The sequence below is a fragment of the Elephas maximus genome, chromosome 10, assembly GCF_024166365.1.
Source record: "Elephas maximus indicus isolate mEleMax1 chromosome 10, mEleMax1 primary haplotype, whole genome shotgun sequence".
NCBI lineage: Eukaryota > Metazoa > Chordata > Mammalia > Proboscidea > Elephantidae > Elephas > Elephas maximus.
This window is the reverse complement of record NC_064828.1, coordinates 19,647,021-19,664,266: the sequence shown is the minus strand read 5'-3', so window position 1 is coordinate 19,664,266 and position 17,246 is coordinate 19,647,021. Positions and strand designations below refer to the sequence as shown.

Below are 17,246 nucleotides of genomic sequence, written 5' to 3'. Positions count from 1 at the left end.
CAATACAATTGTCAAAACTTTGGCTTTTTCTGTTATCGCAGCCCCAAGTTTTCACACCACACATTTTTCCCCTCAGAAGAAAAGGTGGGTCAAGTGGTAACCTTCTTAGATTAACTGTGTCTCTCAGTCACTAGCTAGCAGTAAGAATACAATGATACAATGACATTGGCTCAAATCGTTAAAGAAATGAGATAGTAGCATCTGTGGACAATAGCCTTGTGCTGGAAAAAGAAAAACAACAACAGTGGCAGACTACAGAATTTGGTATTATATTGTTACTCAGCTTTACAAAAGGCCAGCGGACCTCGCTCAAAGCAGCTGTGCTAAGCTAAGCCCACTTTTTGCCATGGTAACAATGATCATGACAAAATGCTGAATGTAATGGCTTTCTTGATTTTCTTGTGTAATTGTGCGTAGCATCCGATCTTTACTTTACGGGGATGGAGGAGGAAAGTGCAAAATGTTTTAGAAATCAATGCTGCTTCAGCGTTTCCTATGCTTTATTCGGCCATTATTCAAATTAGCAGTAATGTGGCAAATTGAATTTTAGATTTTTAGCAATTTTATGATGAGTTTGAAATTGTAAAGAAAGCATCATTTTTGATAGTATAGGGAAAGCAATGACAAGAAAATCAAATTGCATAAGTTTAGGTTACTAAAGAATTTTAAAAACTGATAAACTCAATCATTATGCAGTGAGACTATTTTCTTCTCTCTGGTACTGCCCAAACCTTTTATGAGTAGCAATAAAAAATTTAATCCAAATAGAGTTTATTTAAAAATTCTAGAAGTATGCCTTTATTCTGAAACAACTCAGCTGTTTATTGAGTGCCTACTATGTGCTGATCATTCACTATTTGAGGTGCTAATTAAATAATACTGTCACCTGTATGGTAAACTTATGGCTTACTGACATGATTGAAGGAGCTATGATCAGTGGAGAATTTAACACAGTTTTCATTGGACTGGATTTTGAAGTATTTTGTTGCATGTTACTTTTTTATTTTCTAATGATATTTTACTTAGACTATTGATTTACACTCCCTGAAAACATTCTTTGATTATACATGGACTAACCCCCCCCGCCCAAAAAAAAAAAAACCATTGCCATTGAGTCGATTCTGACTCACAGCAAACCTAAATAGGCATAATTCAGTTAGGGCATGTTGTGTGATAAGGGAAAGTCAGCTTTGGTTTTAAAGGGTCCAGATCATTCAAGGGTGGTATACACGGCTTGCACGCTTGGCAGCTACTTGCAAGGTTGGAGGTTTGAGTCCACTGAGAAGTGCTTCGGAAGGAAGGCCTAGCAATCTGCTTTCAAAATATCAACCACTGAAAGCCCTGTGGATCACAGTTCTGCTTTCACACACATGGATTGGTCATGAGTCAAGATCGATTCAATGGCAGCAGGATGGTATGTGGTTTATCATTCAAGGATGACATAATGTGCCCACAAGTAACTAATGATACCAAGTGTCTGCAGAGAGGGGCCAAGAAATGCAAGTAGTTCCCAGGTTGAAAGCAGAACATAGAGACATTTACTTCCATATAAAATTTTGGTTTTAGTATAATATAGACTTTACCAGTGACGGGGCATTTTGACAGAAGAACTTAACCCAGTTGTGAAAGTATGGAACCCTACTGCCAACTCACATGGCAGAGACTGTATTCTTCAGGTTTGAGAGAATCGTCTCTCCCACCCGTAGATAGTCTTGCAAGGAGCCTATTGGTTGGGATTTGGACTAATTTTTTTTATCTGATAACCCTCCACTAACATAAAAACTAATGCTATTGACCATATTTTACACACATAATGCGCACCTTCTATGTTTGTTTGCCAACCGCACCCTACTACCATGAGGTATTTCCGTAAACACACTATGCTAATATTTTTTACAGAAACATGTTAAAAAAAAAAAATTGGCACTTTTTTGTCCACTCCCTGTCTCCTCTTGGATCTCTTAAGGGGTAGCTCAGACTTAACTTGTGCAAAACTGAACCCTTGATTTTTTCTTCTCAAGCTTGTTACTCCCCTATTTTCCTACAGTTCCATTAATGGTGCCACAGTTTGCCCAGCTGCTCAAGCCAGAAACCTAGGTGTCCTCACCCTGCATCCAATCCATAAGCAAGTCCTTTCAGACCTGTCTTCAACATGTCTCAAATCATGCCATTTGTTACCACCTTGCCTCCTGTCGTCTCAGCTGCTACCATTATCTCTCAGACTGTGGCTGTGGCTTCCAAACTTGCTGTCTTATGTCAACTCTTGCACCCCTACGGCCAGTTTTTCAAGCCCAGCCAGAGTGACTCTTGGAAAATATAAATCCAATTGTGTCACTTCCCTGCTGAAAACTCTCCAAGCTTCCCATCACATTTGAAATAAAACCCGAACTCTTTACCGTGGCATTTGGGGCCTGCATAATCTGCCTCCTATCCACCGTACTTCTCTCCATACCTGCCTGCCTCCCCTCACCTGAGGTTCTGTCCCTCTTTTATCCTTCTCTGGCTTTTCTTGGTCTCATTCTCTCTCTTCTTATTTGACTTTACTGTTCTTCTTAATACTTATTCCTATCTGAATGAATTGGTATCATAGAGTTGGGAACATTTTCATAAACACCAATTTGCTTGTTTGAATGCAAGCCTTAAAAATAACTTATTTATATTGTTATTTCTAATTGCTATATTTAGCCTGCCCCTCGTTGTTTTATCCATTGTTGAATGCCCAGAAGCTGGTGGAGTGCCTGACACATGGTAGGTCATCAGTAGACATTTATCGTATGAATGTATGAATCAATTTTCTGATGCCTGACAGACAATAACATTTTGAATCATCTGTTAAGGATCATATCAGATATTATGACATTAAACCATAATAGGGCTAAATTTTTTTTCTTTTAGGATGCCACCCTGAGGCATGGTTCATTTTTCTAAAAATCTTTTGCGAAGTTTTCAGATGTATGGACTTTCAAGATCTATTTTGTGAAATGTGGCGTTAGTGTATTCCCATAAGAAATTTTAAAATAGAAAATAACTGATAACTAAATGACAAATGCATTTTATAAAGTTCTTCAGATAAATACTTATAATCTTGTATTGAAGATTTACATTTCTGCAACGTCAGACAGTTCTCTGAAATTTGGCACCGAATGCCTTGAAATCCTGAGTATCAATATCATAATACTGCAGACTGTAGTTCTTTAGGGGATGCATGCAACTGGGCCCACCCTAAACACTTGGAGGGCCTGGGGAAAGAGTGTGAATGGAGACCTATATACCATGTGTCTAAGTATTTAAAGTTATAAATATCAAGTTAACAGCCATTAAAAATATATTTTATCCTGCATGAAGACCTGGAAGTTCAGATTTCCATTAAAAATTCTTAGACCCCTTCAAGTGTCAGGCTTGTATGTGGCAGTGCAGGGATCAATGGTCCCACCCCACCTCCCTTTTCCTGCCACCTGTGGCTCCTTCGTACACCTGGTTGGCATCAGGCACAACCCAGCCTGCACACCCAAGCTCCATATACAATCTCACAAACCGCTGCCCAGACATGCACACTCTTGTGGTCTGCCCTCTGTCAAGAGGATGAGCCCATGAGAGCAGGTCACACACACCCTGGAAGTGGTCTAGGACCATTTGATCAGGAAGCTCCAAGGTCCCAGGTACATGGAGTGTAGCCTAGGAAGGAGTGAGAATATGGATATCAGGTGGGGACATTCCCTTAATCCTGTGCAAACTGTTTACCCATGGGGTAGGATACAACCAGTGAGGGTGGGCAGAGCAGTACTCTAAAGCCTGGATCCCTGTAAAGCTTGGGCCCCTTTGACTGAGTACATATCTTCCCAAGCTGTTCCGTGTACTGGTGTTAGGATATGAGGGGAGAAGAGAACCAAAGGAACTGTGGTCTTGATCACACTTATGTACCACTGAAAGGATGAAGAGCTAAGTTTCAGCTGCTGGATTTTTGAACCTCTGGCTCCAGTGAGTCTACTCTCCTAGAGGCAGTGCTAAGCTACTACCTTCTGCCACAATAATTGATTTGACTCTAATTCTAACCTCTAAGTATTTTTTAAAGATCGGTTTTTTACTCAATGGTCTGGCAATTGCTTTCTTTGTCTCTGATAACTTGAGAGCAGAGGCATTTAGAGCTGGGCCGCCAAGCAGTTAGAGTTAAGGAAGGTACTTTTCAGAGGATGGCCAAAGTTTTTCCTTTATTAAGATACTTCCAGGAAGCGTGCAATTAGCCAAATCACAGATTTCCAGTTATTTCAGTCTTGTTAAAAACAAGGCTGATCACATCTGTCTTAAGCTGGAGTATGTGCCTCAGCAATAGAAGCCCCTGCAAACCTTCAATTACAGCAGCCTCAGAAGGCCCTGCTGCCGTATACTAACAAGCAGTCATCAGCATCACAGGAGACAGACTGACTAACAATTAGCAAATGTACTGGAGAGGGCTTCTCTAAAGGTAAAATATACTAATTTGCTTTTCCGTCTCTTATGGTGGAGATGGTTGTGAGATATCGATGTTCCGTTGTTGCAGACAAATCCTTAATGCTGTTGTTAGCTGCAGTAACCTCATAATATTTGATAAGGATGTGGAAAGTATCTTCTGTGTGTACAGTACATTTATAATAATTTCTCATAATGGTTATGAACGATTTTTTCCACATTTTGGATGTGAGTAGCAAAGGTTTTTCCCAATGAGAAATTCATATTCTCTGCTATGGTTAATTGTTTTTCAATGATGATTTCAGATTTAAAAAAAAAAAAAGAACAAAGACCAGAAACGTTAATCTTAGGCCTTTGGGGTTTGTTTTTTTCAATAAAGACATTATTGTTAAGGAACTGGACTGAATTAAAAGAACATCAAAATATTGAAGGGAAGGAAAATAGATGTATAAGGAAATATCAATGAATTACAGTTTTTCTGCCTAGAAAGTTATCTGATTACTATATTTAAGCATATGCAATATTTTTATGGGGACGTGGGTAATGATCAATTGCCCAACTTCAGGAGACCAAAGAATTGTTCAAAGGACGACTCTTGACCTTTCTTGCTGACCAACTATGATAGAGCTAATCTGAGTCAGGTGTGATTCAGAAATGTTGCCCCAAGCCAACAACCAAATGATTGGGAGGCCATTGTAAAAATGGAAAAAACAACCATTAGGATCCACCAAAGAGGGAAGGAAAAAAATTTTTTTGAGAGATTCTACAAATGAACAGTGAGGTCAGGAGCAGAGCTAGAGTCAGGAACCCAAGAATACAGAGTTCATTTCTGAGACTAGTTCTAGAATCATGGAGATCAAGTTGAAATTGCTGCTAAAATGGCTTGGTGTCTCGGGCAGTGATTCCTCACCGCGTATTAAAATCATAAGGGGAATATTTTTATAATATTGATATAGGCCTTATCTCTGAAGAACTGATTTATTGGGGTGGAGTGGGGACTGGATCTTGGGTTTGTTTGTTTCCTTACATTTTTTGGTAATTTTGAAATTACATCTCTCTTACAGAAAAGCTAGAATAGTATAAAAAACTCTGTGCCCTTTTACTCAGATTCCCCATTTGTTATTATTTTACCATGTTGCCGCTATCATTTTGTTCTGTTCTGAAAACTTCAGATGATGCTAATCCACATCCAACATTGAAGTCACCTCTCTTACCCAGGCCTGATTTGCCCGCTAACTGTAGCATTCCCAGCCTATCTGCCTCCAGAGTCTTGAGCAGAAAAAAAAATTGCTTTTAAAATTAAGGAATACTGGTTCAGGTCAGCAAACATTTACAGACACTGTGTTAGTCAATAGAGATTCAGCCTCTGGCTTTGAGGGACTGACAATGAGAACCAAGACGGTAAGCTGCAGAGGTAGGACCTGAACCAAGGTCTCTCTGTGAACTCCATGCCTGTGCTCTTTCTGCTCTATCGTGCAGTTTTATGTCAGTCATGCTGATAAATGAAAGCCTCCTTACGAAGTCAGCTAGTGAATCCACCAGACTAAAGCTAAAACCCCACTGATGTATGAGGTTAACACATTCACCTTCATGTGGTGCGAAGTGGGCCAGCCAAGAGCCCTCATTCTGCATTCAGAATGCCTCTCTGTGGGGTTATTATAAAAGCCTGTCACCCAGAATATAATAACTCCCCAAATCATTGGCCTGGAAATCCACAGAATCAGGGTGTTTCTTTGTATATGGTACAAACTCACTAATTCTGACTGAATTGTAGAAACACCGGTCTGAAGTGACAAGATATGGGGAGTGTAGAACACTTGTTAAGAAATACCGTTTGTTTATTTTAAATAGAGTTCATGTTTTATTCTGAATTGCAGTTTGTTGCAAAGTAGGCACTATAGAGAGTAGGTCTGTTTTAATAAATAAGAATGTTTTTTAAACAGCCAACATAACTGACATACGAGGAACTGCACATATTTCAAGTGTGCAATTTGATAAGTTTCGACATATGCATAAACCTATAAAAGCCATCACCATGATAAAGATGATGAACATACTTATCACCTCCAAAAGATTCCTTGTTTCCCTTATAATCCTTCCTTTCGTCCCCTTCTATTCTTCTGAACCGTCCACAGGAAACCACCGATCTGCTTTCTGTCACCATAGGTGAGCTTGCGTTTTCTAATATTTTATATAAATAGAATAAACAGCAGATGTTCTTTTTTTGTTTGGCTCCTTTTACTCAGCATGATTATTTCAAGGTTCATCCATGCAGTTGCATATATCAGTAGTTAATTCATTTTTATTGCTGAGGAGTAGTTAGTTGTATATCACCGTTTGTTTATCCATTCATCTGTTGATGGACTTTTCCATTGGTTCTGGTTTAGGCTCTTAGTAAACCGGCTATAAACAGTCATATACAAGTGTTTGTATTTTCCATTTCTCTTGGATAAATATCTAAGAATGAGAGTCATTTGGTAAATGTGTATCTTTTTTACAAAATGATTGAACTGTTTTCCAAGTGTTTGTACCATTTTACATTACCACCGGCAGTTTACAGCCATCCCAGATGTTCCGTACCCTCCCTATCACTTGGTGTGGCCAACCTTTTTAATCTTAGACTTACTAATAGCTCTGTAGTCTTAAGATGGTTGTAATTTGAATTTCTGTAATGGCAAGTGGTATTGAGAATCTTTTTATTTGCTTACTCACCACCTATTTGTCTTCTTTGGAGAGCTGTCTATTCATTTTTGGCTCAGTTTTTAAATGGGTTGTTTTCTTATGAGATTTGAGAGTTTCGTATTTATTTTGGATATAAGTTCTTTAGCAGATATGTGATTTGCAAATATCTTCTCTAAGTCTATAGATTATCCTTTCATTCACTTAATAGTTGTTTAAAGATCAGAAGTTCTTAATTTTTATTAAACCCAATTTATTGATGTTTTCTTTTATGAATTGTGCATTTAGTGTTATGTCTAAGAAACCTTAAAGTTTAAAGATTGTATTCATGTCCTATAGTTGCCAAAACAAAATCCCACAAAGTGTCTGGCTTTAAACAACAGAAATTTATTGTATCACAGTTCTGTAGGTTAGAAGTGCAAATCTATGTATTGGCTGGGTCACGCTGTCTTTGAAATCTCTAGAGGAAGACCCTTTTTTGTCTCTCCCAGCTTCTGGTAAGCACAGGCATTCCTTGGCTTGGCGATGCATCTTCACGTGGCTGTTCTTTCTCCAGCATCTCTCAGTGTCTAGTCTCCTCTTATATAATGACACCACTCAGGTTGGATTAAGACCCACCCTATCCTAGTGTGTAGTGCTGGGTTTTATTCTAGTATGACCCCACGTTACCACAACTGAATGCATCTTGAAGGACCGTAATTTCAACCAGGGTCCCATTCAGAGGTACCAGGGGTTGTGTCTTAAACATACCTTTGTTGGGAAAACAATTCATACCATAACAAAGGTCTTCAGTCACACACGTTTTCTCTTATGATTTTTTTTTCCCCTAAAAGATTTATAATTTTAGATTTTACATTTCGATCAATCTTTTTGATCATTTTGAGTTAACTTTTGCATATGGTGTGGTATATGGATTGGAATTTATTTTCTTAAATATGGATATCCAGTTGTTCCTGAACCACTTGTTGAGAAGGCTATTCTTTTTCCACTTAATTGCCTTTGCACTTTTGTGAAAAATCAGGTGATAATATATGTGTGCCCTATTTCTGGATTCTCTATTTTGTTCCATTTGTCTGTTTTTCTGTCTTTACACTGATGTTGAACCATCTGGATTTCTATAATTTTGAAAGCAGTGTAAGTTCTCCAACTTCATTATTCTTTTTTGACATTATTTTTTACTATTCTAGGTCCTTTGCATCACCATATGAGTTTGAGTTAGCTCATGTATTCCTAAAAAAAAAAGAATAATAGTTTGAGTAAGATCACACTGAATTTATAGATGAATTTGGAATAATTGCTGTCTTAACATTATTGAGTCTTCTGATTCATAAACATGAGATTTCTGCGTTGATTTAGACCTCTTAAATTTTTTTCTCAAAATATCCTATAGTTTCCTGTGAAGGAATTTTTCCCTTTTTTTTTTTGGTCAAATTTATTCCTAAGTATTTTGTGTTACTTGATATTTTTAGAAATTACAGTTTTTAGTTTTTATTTCGATTTCTAATTGTTCATTACTACTATAGAAGAATACCGTTGATTTTGTATATTGTTCTTGAATACTGAAGCCTTGAAAAATTCATTTATTAATTCTTTAGCTTCTTAATCATAGGATATTCTGTGTAGACAATCACGTCATTTGTGAATAAAGATGGTTTTAATTTTTCCTTTTCAATTCGGATGCCTTCTATTTCTTTTTCTTATGATAATACTCAAGCGAGAATCTTTCATACAAAGGTAAATAGAAGTGGTCCAAGTGTCCTTGCCTTGCTCTTGATCTTGTGGGAAAGGCATCAATCTTGCACCATTAAAAATGTTAGCTATAAGGTTTTGTAGATAACCTTTATCTGATAAAACCCACTACTGTCAAGTCGATTTTGATTCATAGCATTCCTTTAGAGTAGAATAGCACTGCCCCATAGGGTTCCCAAGCGAGTAAATCTTTGCAGAAGTAGGCTGCTACATCTTTCTCCCGGGGAGCTGCTGGTGGGTTCAAACTGCTGACCTTTTGGTTAGCCGCCTAGCACTTTAACCACTGTGCCACCAGGGCTCCTTTTTCTGGTAGGTTGAGTAAATTCCATCCTGTTCTTAGTTTGCTGAGAGTTTTTATCAAAAATTGGTATTGGATTTTGTCAGATGCCCTTTCTACATCTGTTAAAATGATCATACGATCTTTTTGTTAGTTTATTAATATAGTGAATTACACTGATTGATTTTTTAATGTTACACAAACCTTGCATTCCTGGGATAAGAACCTCTTAGTCATGAATTAGTTCCCTTTTATATTTTCGATTTTTCTTGCTAAAATTTGTGAAGAATTTTTGCATCTATATTCATGGGCAATATTGGTCCTTCTAAGGTTTTTGTCTAGTTTTGATATCAAAGTAATGCTGGCCTCTTCAATTTTCTGGAAAAGAAAATTGGTTTTTTTTCTTCCTTAGATGTTGGGTTGAATTTTCCTGTGAAGCCACCTGGGCCTGAAGTATTTTTGGTTGTAGTAAGATTTTTAACTATAAACTCAATTTCTATATAGGTAGATTTGGGTTATCTTTTTTTTTTTTTTTTCTTCTTGATTATGCTCTGGTAGTTTGTCTCTTTTAAAGAATTTGTTCATTTCATCTAAGTTTTGGAATGTATTGACATGAATTTGTTAATAATATACCTTTATTATTCTTTTAATATCTGTAAAGTGTGGAATGTAGACTCTGTTACCTGATGTTAATAACTGTCTTCTTGTCCAGATCAGCCTGGTTAGAAGTTTTTCAATTTTATTGGTCTTCTGGAAGCACTAATTTTTGGTTTCATTGATTTTTTTTTTCCAATTGATTTTCTTTTTCCTCATTTATTGATTTCTACCCCTTAGTTTAAGTTACATTTGCTCTTCTTTTTCTAGTTTCCCAAGATGGAAATAAGACCATTGTTTTTTTTTCCCAAATAAACATTTTAGTGCTATAAATCTACCTTTTTGCACTGCTGCAGCTGCATCGCACACATTTTTATATGTTTTGTTTTCATTTTCTTTTGTTTACAAATGCTTTCTAATTTCCTTTTTTATTTCTTTGAACATGGGTTATTTAGAACTGTGCAGTTTTATTTTCAAGTGTTTGGAAATTTTTAAGATAGCCTTCTGTTATTTATTTCTAATTTAATTCTGTTGAAGTCAGTGAACAAACCTTGTATGATTTGAGTCATTTTAAATTTATTGAGATTTGTTTTATGGCCCAGACCATGGTTTACCTTGGTAAATGTCCCATGTGCACTTCAAAAGAAAGTTTACTCACTGTTGTTGAGTGGAATGTTCTATAAATGTCAGTTAGGTCAAGTTGGTTGATGGTATTGTTCAAGTCTTCTGTGTCTTTACGTGCACTGATGAATACTGCTGAATACTCAAGGAAGGATCTCTGGAATTCTCTTTTGTGGAGCTCTCTCCTGCTCATATTCTACCCTGCAAACTCTAACTGCCTTGCTCTTCCTATTCCTCCAGCTCCACTGCTTAATGCTCGGATACCGCTGGGCTTTACCTGGTTTCCCCCTCTGCATCGCAGCCTGGAAACTTCATGCAGTAAGCTAGGGCAATAGAAAGCCTCACCTCTTTTGTTTCCCATCACCCAGGGATCCTGTCCTTCATTGCTTGATGTTCAATGCTATAACAAGTTGCGTCGTCTAATTTGTTTGTTTTTTTAGTTATTTCCTGCAAGAGGTTAAATCCAGTCCTTATTACCCCATCATGACTCTAAGTAGAAGTCACTCAATAATGATTTTTAATACAGTGTATAATTAGTTCATTTTAACCCGGTTTCCCAATTCTGAGTTCGTCTGCTACTCGCCCTAGTTTGCCCTTGTTCGTTCCTTTCTCATACGTAGAGTATGGAAAAGGAGCCATGAATACAATTTACGTGTCTCAAGCTCTTCTTTTCATAAAACAGAAATCTACATAAATAAGTAATAGCAATGGTAAATGTACTTTAATTTTAACTTCTGATTGACTCTGGAAGTTATATTCTTGTAAAAACTAAAGTCCTCCCATGAGTTCCCTTTACTTATTAGCAAAAAAAGCCAGTTATATTCATTATGTTTTCCTGCTGTCTCTCATACATTCTTACTGTGTTCTTAAGATTTGTATCGATTCCATTCTCTTGTTTTATTCTCTTTCCTGCCTGAGTCATTGGCCTTGAGAAGTTTCCTGTGTTTTGGTCCCCCTTATTTTCTCACACAGTGTTCTACCAGCAAGATGTCTTGTTAACCCCTTCATGCTTCTTCTTATTGCCATTTCCTCCCATTTATTCCTGGCAGATTTGCTAATCACCAACACCTCCCTATTTTAAATTTATTCTCATATCCTCAGATAGCTTATTCCCAGTGATCATAATGCAAAATGAAAGCAAAATTTCTTTATTTAGTCAAGAAATTTTTTTTTAAGGCTTCACAAAGCTCCTCAACTTGTGAAAACGTGAGGTTATCATAGTTATTCTTGGTGACCTCAGCTCTGATTTGTTAGTGCACTCCATATTATGAAGGTAGTAAAAATGAAGTCATTGGTTGTGTGCTAATAGATGGGGTATGTGAAACCATATTGAACTCAACACTAGACCAAAATATTTTATTTTTCAGCCCCAGTTGCCATTTGTTGTTTTAATGTCAGATGAGTATTTTCATCACTACATATTTTCAGTGCAATGAGTTCCAGCAAACTGATCCATCAATAGCAGGATAGATGCACGGTTGAATCCAGTAGATGTTTTAGAGTGTCTTCTATGTAGAGGCAGCTACAATTATGTATTGCAAAAAATACAAAGGTGAGCAAAACCTAACCTTGCCTTCAATTAATTTAATTCAATCTTTTTAATAGGGAAACAAAACACGTACATAGATTACAATAATAGCTAACATCAATTGAGCACCTACTATGTTCGAGGCACCAGTTTAAGCATTTAAAATTATTATCTTCTTTAATCTACATAACAACCCCAAGAGGTAGATGCTAGTGTCTTATCCCTATCTTGTATGAGAAAATTGAGGCATAGAGGGGTGAAGCGCCATGGTCAAGATCACAGAGCTGCAAATTGTCAGAACAGTAGAAAGCCAGGGGAGTTTTTTTGACTAAAAGAATGGCATGATCAAAACCTACCTTTAGGATGAATATTCTGGTAGCAATGCTTAGAGCAGACAGAAACAAGTTGGGAATAGGAACAATGTTGTGATTGCATTCATCCACATTAAAATCATCTAATAATTCCCAAATTACAATGGTAACTGAGGAAGTGAAGGGGGCTGTACAGATTTACAGAGACTATAGAGAGAGCATTTCCAAAGTTTGGCAAGTAACTAAATGTTGTTTCATTGTACAATACGAAACAGAAAGAACTTGGAGATTTTGGTATTGGTGGTAGAAAAACCAAACCAAACCTGTTGCCATTGAGTTGATTCCGACTCATAGCAACCCTGTAGGACAGAGTAGAACTACCCCATAATGTTTCCAAGGAGCGCCTGGTGGATTTGAACTGCCGATCCTTTAGTTAGCAGCTGTAGCACTTAACCACTATGCCATCAGGGTCTGGTGGTGGAGAGAATAGTAATGCAGTTAAAAAATTGGGGATGGAAAATAATCTAAGTTTCCAGTAACTTGGGTTGGGATATTTAGAAATACCCAAAGGCAACTGGGTTGTGGGAGAGGAGTTCAAGTAATGGATGAAAGCTAGGCTGATTTAGGGATTATCTGCAATAAAGATAGGCAAAGTAGGTTCTCACAGAGGGAGAGAGTAGAGAAATGCCTATTTTTATAGACAGAAAAAGAAGACAACCATGATATAATGACATCCGTAATAATGTTTAGAGAACTGATTAACAATAATTATTACTCTTACCAAGTACAAGATTGTTTCTACGTTGACTGGTCCCCGTTCTCCATCTCTTGAACATTTATAAATTATTTTTAATCCAGTTGTATTGAATCTGATTATTTGGGGTAGTGATGGTTAACCTAACATCAATTTCTGCCATGAGTTATATGGGTTTGGAAAGTTGTACCAGACAGTGCTTTTAACAGTCATACTTGAAAGAAACTTTGGGAGTTGAATTTGTCAAGCAGCTAGGAAAACCACTCATGCATACCCTATGTCCAAAGCTCCATCAGCAGCCCAAACATAAAGACCTGAAAGGTCATTCTTTCTCCTGTGGTGTGATGGTTTGTTGATGTATTTTGACACACCAGTACAATGCTGAAAGGGTCTGACCTTCTTGCAACACTGAGGGACTCAGGTTCAGGCAGGATACGTAACATGCATTGCATCTCTCTCTTTGTCTTCCTCCTCCTTCACAGGTAAACAGACCCCTCAAACATGAAATGCTGCCTTCAATACAGAAATATGAAACAATGTAAATGAACATAAACAATTGCTTTTTAAATCACCCTAACCTTTTCCTTTCTACTTATCATCAAGCCAGAAACATTACTTGGAACTATTAATGCTTTCAGTTAAGAGAAATTAGTTTTTCAGAAAGACAAATGTAACTGGAGATTGTTAATGCTTAAAAGAGAGAAACTAAACAAATGGGAGCTCCCTATGCTATAATATGTGTCACAGTCTATCTTTGTGGTAGAGACCAATGTATTGGAGATCAGATGTTTAAGATTACCTCTAAAGTGCAAGATTAATGTCCATTAAGGTAAATCTTAGGTGGCTTTTGAAGTAATTGCCAGGTAGGTAAAGTATATCGTGTGTTGAGAGTTTGAAGAGTTAGGTGAAGGCCAGAGAGCTGTCAAGAGAGTTTTCTGTCATGTAGAAATATGATGTTCTGTGTTAGATTTATGGACTGTAAAGTGGTGCTTTGACTAGTTAGGACCCATATTATTTCTTAATTTACAGTGGTTTGGGGATGGGGAGAAAAATGTTTGCCATTAATGAGTTTCTAAAATACAAAAGTGATAAACTAAATCCTTCAGAAACACTCTTTTTGATCAGGAACAGTTACTCAGAAAGATTTTCTTGCTCTATCCACTGCCAGTAAATATAAAATAAGTGTGATAATATTCTCTAAGCATTTAGATTGCACTTTGAAAAGTGTAGAAGGTTTTCTGCATTTGTCGTTATATTGGAAAAAGGAGTATTCACTTATTTCAGTTATTGTTTCCGAATGTGATAACTGTTTGCTAAATGAAATTAAAGTGCTTTTGTCCAAGATAAGTATTTTAGTGGCATACATAAAATTAGGACTGAAATTTTAAAGTACTGAATTTTTTTTTAACTAGTTCACGTAATCAGTGAACTTTCCAGTAGCACACAGACACTGTACATCTGTGTTTGAATTATTTGCCTTTCTTTTTTCCCACCCTTTCAAATGTCGTCATGGCACTGGAAACCAATGCCCTGCACCAACAGAGCACTTTCAGCTCCTATCTACCTTACCACAAGGCTTCAGCCCCAGTTTCCCCAGTATTCCTCATTCAGGTTAGACCTCAAAGTTTATGTGCTATGAGAACTGACAGCCCCAACCCTGCTCTGCCTGCTCAAGGCCTGGTCACATACACACTCCACTGTGCCGGGGAGGAGCCACCTGCACAGACCTTACCTCGCAGGATTCTATGTAATTTCTAATTGGCATTTATATCTGACATTGTGGGTGTACTTCTCATTGTAGAGCCTTTATTTTATCCATATAGGAGTAGTTGAAAACCTCTTTTCACTTAACTATTACATGGATTAACTTTACTTAACAATGACAGGTTCTCCTGCTGAAACTCAAGTTGCCAAATTCATCTTTTTTTTTTTCCTAACCATTCTCCAACTAACATTGTACCCCCCACCCAGCCCACACAGATGCACACACTATTCTCACTAATTGCTCAAACACACAGCAAATCCATTTGAAATGACAGGGAAAGGGTTAAGGCCCAAATACATCATAAATTGTAGTGCAGCCCCGTCTAAGACATCTTTAATACAGGAAGCAGTCTTTTTAACCAAGTTTTCTAGTGACTTTATTTCTACACACCTCTTTGTCCTGAGTTCACCCATAGGCGTGAAGGTAAATTAGCCCAATTGTTTCTACTAATATAGCATTCTGTATACCTCTTTTCCTGAGAGAGTATACCACAGAGTTCTGCTGTTATTTCAGGTTCTTGGCCTTCTGTTATAAATTCTTAGTAAAATTTCTTTCATTGTGGTGAGAAAAAAAATACATATATATATATTCTATCAATTATTTTAAAAAGCAATAATTCATAATAGTTGATCATAAATGTCAGGAAGCAAAGACCTAGCTGAACCATTTTGTCACTAATCATGCAGTTTTTCTTCTAATTAGTTAATTTACATTTTACAAATTAAGGGCAAAATTCAGACAGAAGATGACATCGTAGCTTTAACTGACCTATATTTGTATCTGCCAAATTTAAGTTAATTAGAAATGTAGATGCTGTTTGTTTTCTCTGTCAGAAAAGCTCATCTTTTTTCTTAAAATAAAAAAATAAAGTAGACACACTTTTTCCCCCTCAGCATTTATCATCTAAATAATAGTCTTGCCAAGATGGCAGCCTCATAATAAACTCTTTTCAGTGGAGTGATGGGTAATGAAGCTTGCTTGTGAAGGCAGGGAAAAATGTTGTCTGGTCAAATGCATGAATATGATGGCTAGAGAATCAGTGGACTTTCTCAGTCATCAATCTTTTTAGTAGCCTCTTATACATCTGAATATTTTGATAGATGATCTAATAATTGAGTTATCTATCTTTCTAACTATCAGAGTTGCATAAAAATTATTCTCACATGCTACTGAATATTAAATATATTAGGCATCCAGTAAATTTTTCATAAAAGGGCCAAAAGGTGAAAGATTTTTGTTTTTCTATAAATACCTCTTAATACACTGAGTGTTAAGCCCGCTGGAATATTCAACTCTTCATTCCTTCTGTGAGAAGCAGGTATATATTTAAAAAAGAAGGCATGGCTATTATAAATAGGGCATAGAATAGTTAATGTGGTTAGTGAAAATGGAACCTTGGTAAACATATAGCTACAGTTCAGTAATGTAAAACGGAACGTTCTTGCTGGTCTAACAAGCAGTGGCCACATTTCAAGTGACACAGATTGTCCACACAAGAAAGCACCATGACTACGGGTGCATAGAGTGACCATGTGAGTTTGATGGAACCACCATTTTGAGAAGAAGATGATCCTACCAAAAGGGAACGCTTGCATATCATCTGTCTGCCCGGCATTTGTTTGTTTGTTAATGCACAAATAGTTCTTTTCCCCCATATGGCTTTACATTGTTTTGTTTTGTTTTTTTAATCATACACTACTATATTAGAAGCTTATTAATAACAACAAGTGTGCTTCCCTGGCACTGAAAAAGAGGCAAGGAAATTTGGCAGAAAACAGGTGGGTTTCAAGTAGGCTTTCACACCCCCCCATCATACACACTTCTTCAAGGTGACCTTGCAGCGATGACTTCCCAGTAAGGAACATGAAAATAGCTCTGCCTTGGAAGAGCAGGCATTTGTTTGCAGGTCTGGAGGGTTACCAGTCCTGTGCATCTTGAAAGGCACTCAAATGAGCAGGGTCTTGTAAATTGGATTTCTATTAGCCGGTCCTGATGATAGCTCTTCATCAGTGGAATGGGAGGAAGTACTATCAATAGCTCCAGCTATAAGTACCTTTTTTTTTTTTTAATGCCACACTTATTTTTGGTCTCTCTTCTCCAAAGTGGTGATGAATGCTAAAATAGCCAGCTTTCGTTGTGTTTAAGGTTTTAAATAAACCTTAAAATATGGACAACTATCTTTAAAGCTTTTCAACCTTAAAAGCATTTGGAATGAAAAGCGAAGACATGATGGTAGAAACAAATGTGGTACAAATGTCTTGACCTCCTTCTGTTCAGTGTTTCTCAGGTTGATTTCAGCCCATAATTGTGCCATTTATAAAAGTTGTAGATAACACTTTCTTTCTCTTCATTTTCTGGATTGAAAATATTAATTGAGAAGGTTAATACCAATTGTGGAAATCTCTCAGTTACAACTGAGGAACTTTACTCTCCCACAGTTTGATCTTTTCTTGGCTTCTAGAAGTTTTGCTTCTATAATTTGAGGATGGGGGGGGGGAATAACACCTGATACTTATTTTATT

At 37.0% G+C, this 17,246-nt stretch overlaps 1 protein-coding gene across 4 annotated transcripts in view; it reads left to right on the top strand.

Moving 5' to 3' along the window:
* CDIN1 (CDAN1 interacting nuclease 1) overlaps positions 1–17,246 on the top strand; it is a 244,842-nt gene that overhangs the window by 140,172 nt on the left and 87,424 nt on the right. The gene's annotated exons all lie outside the window — the stretch shown is intronic.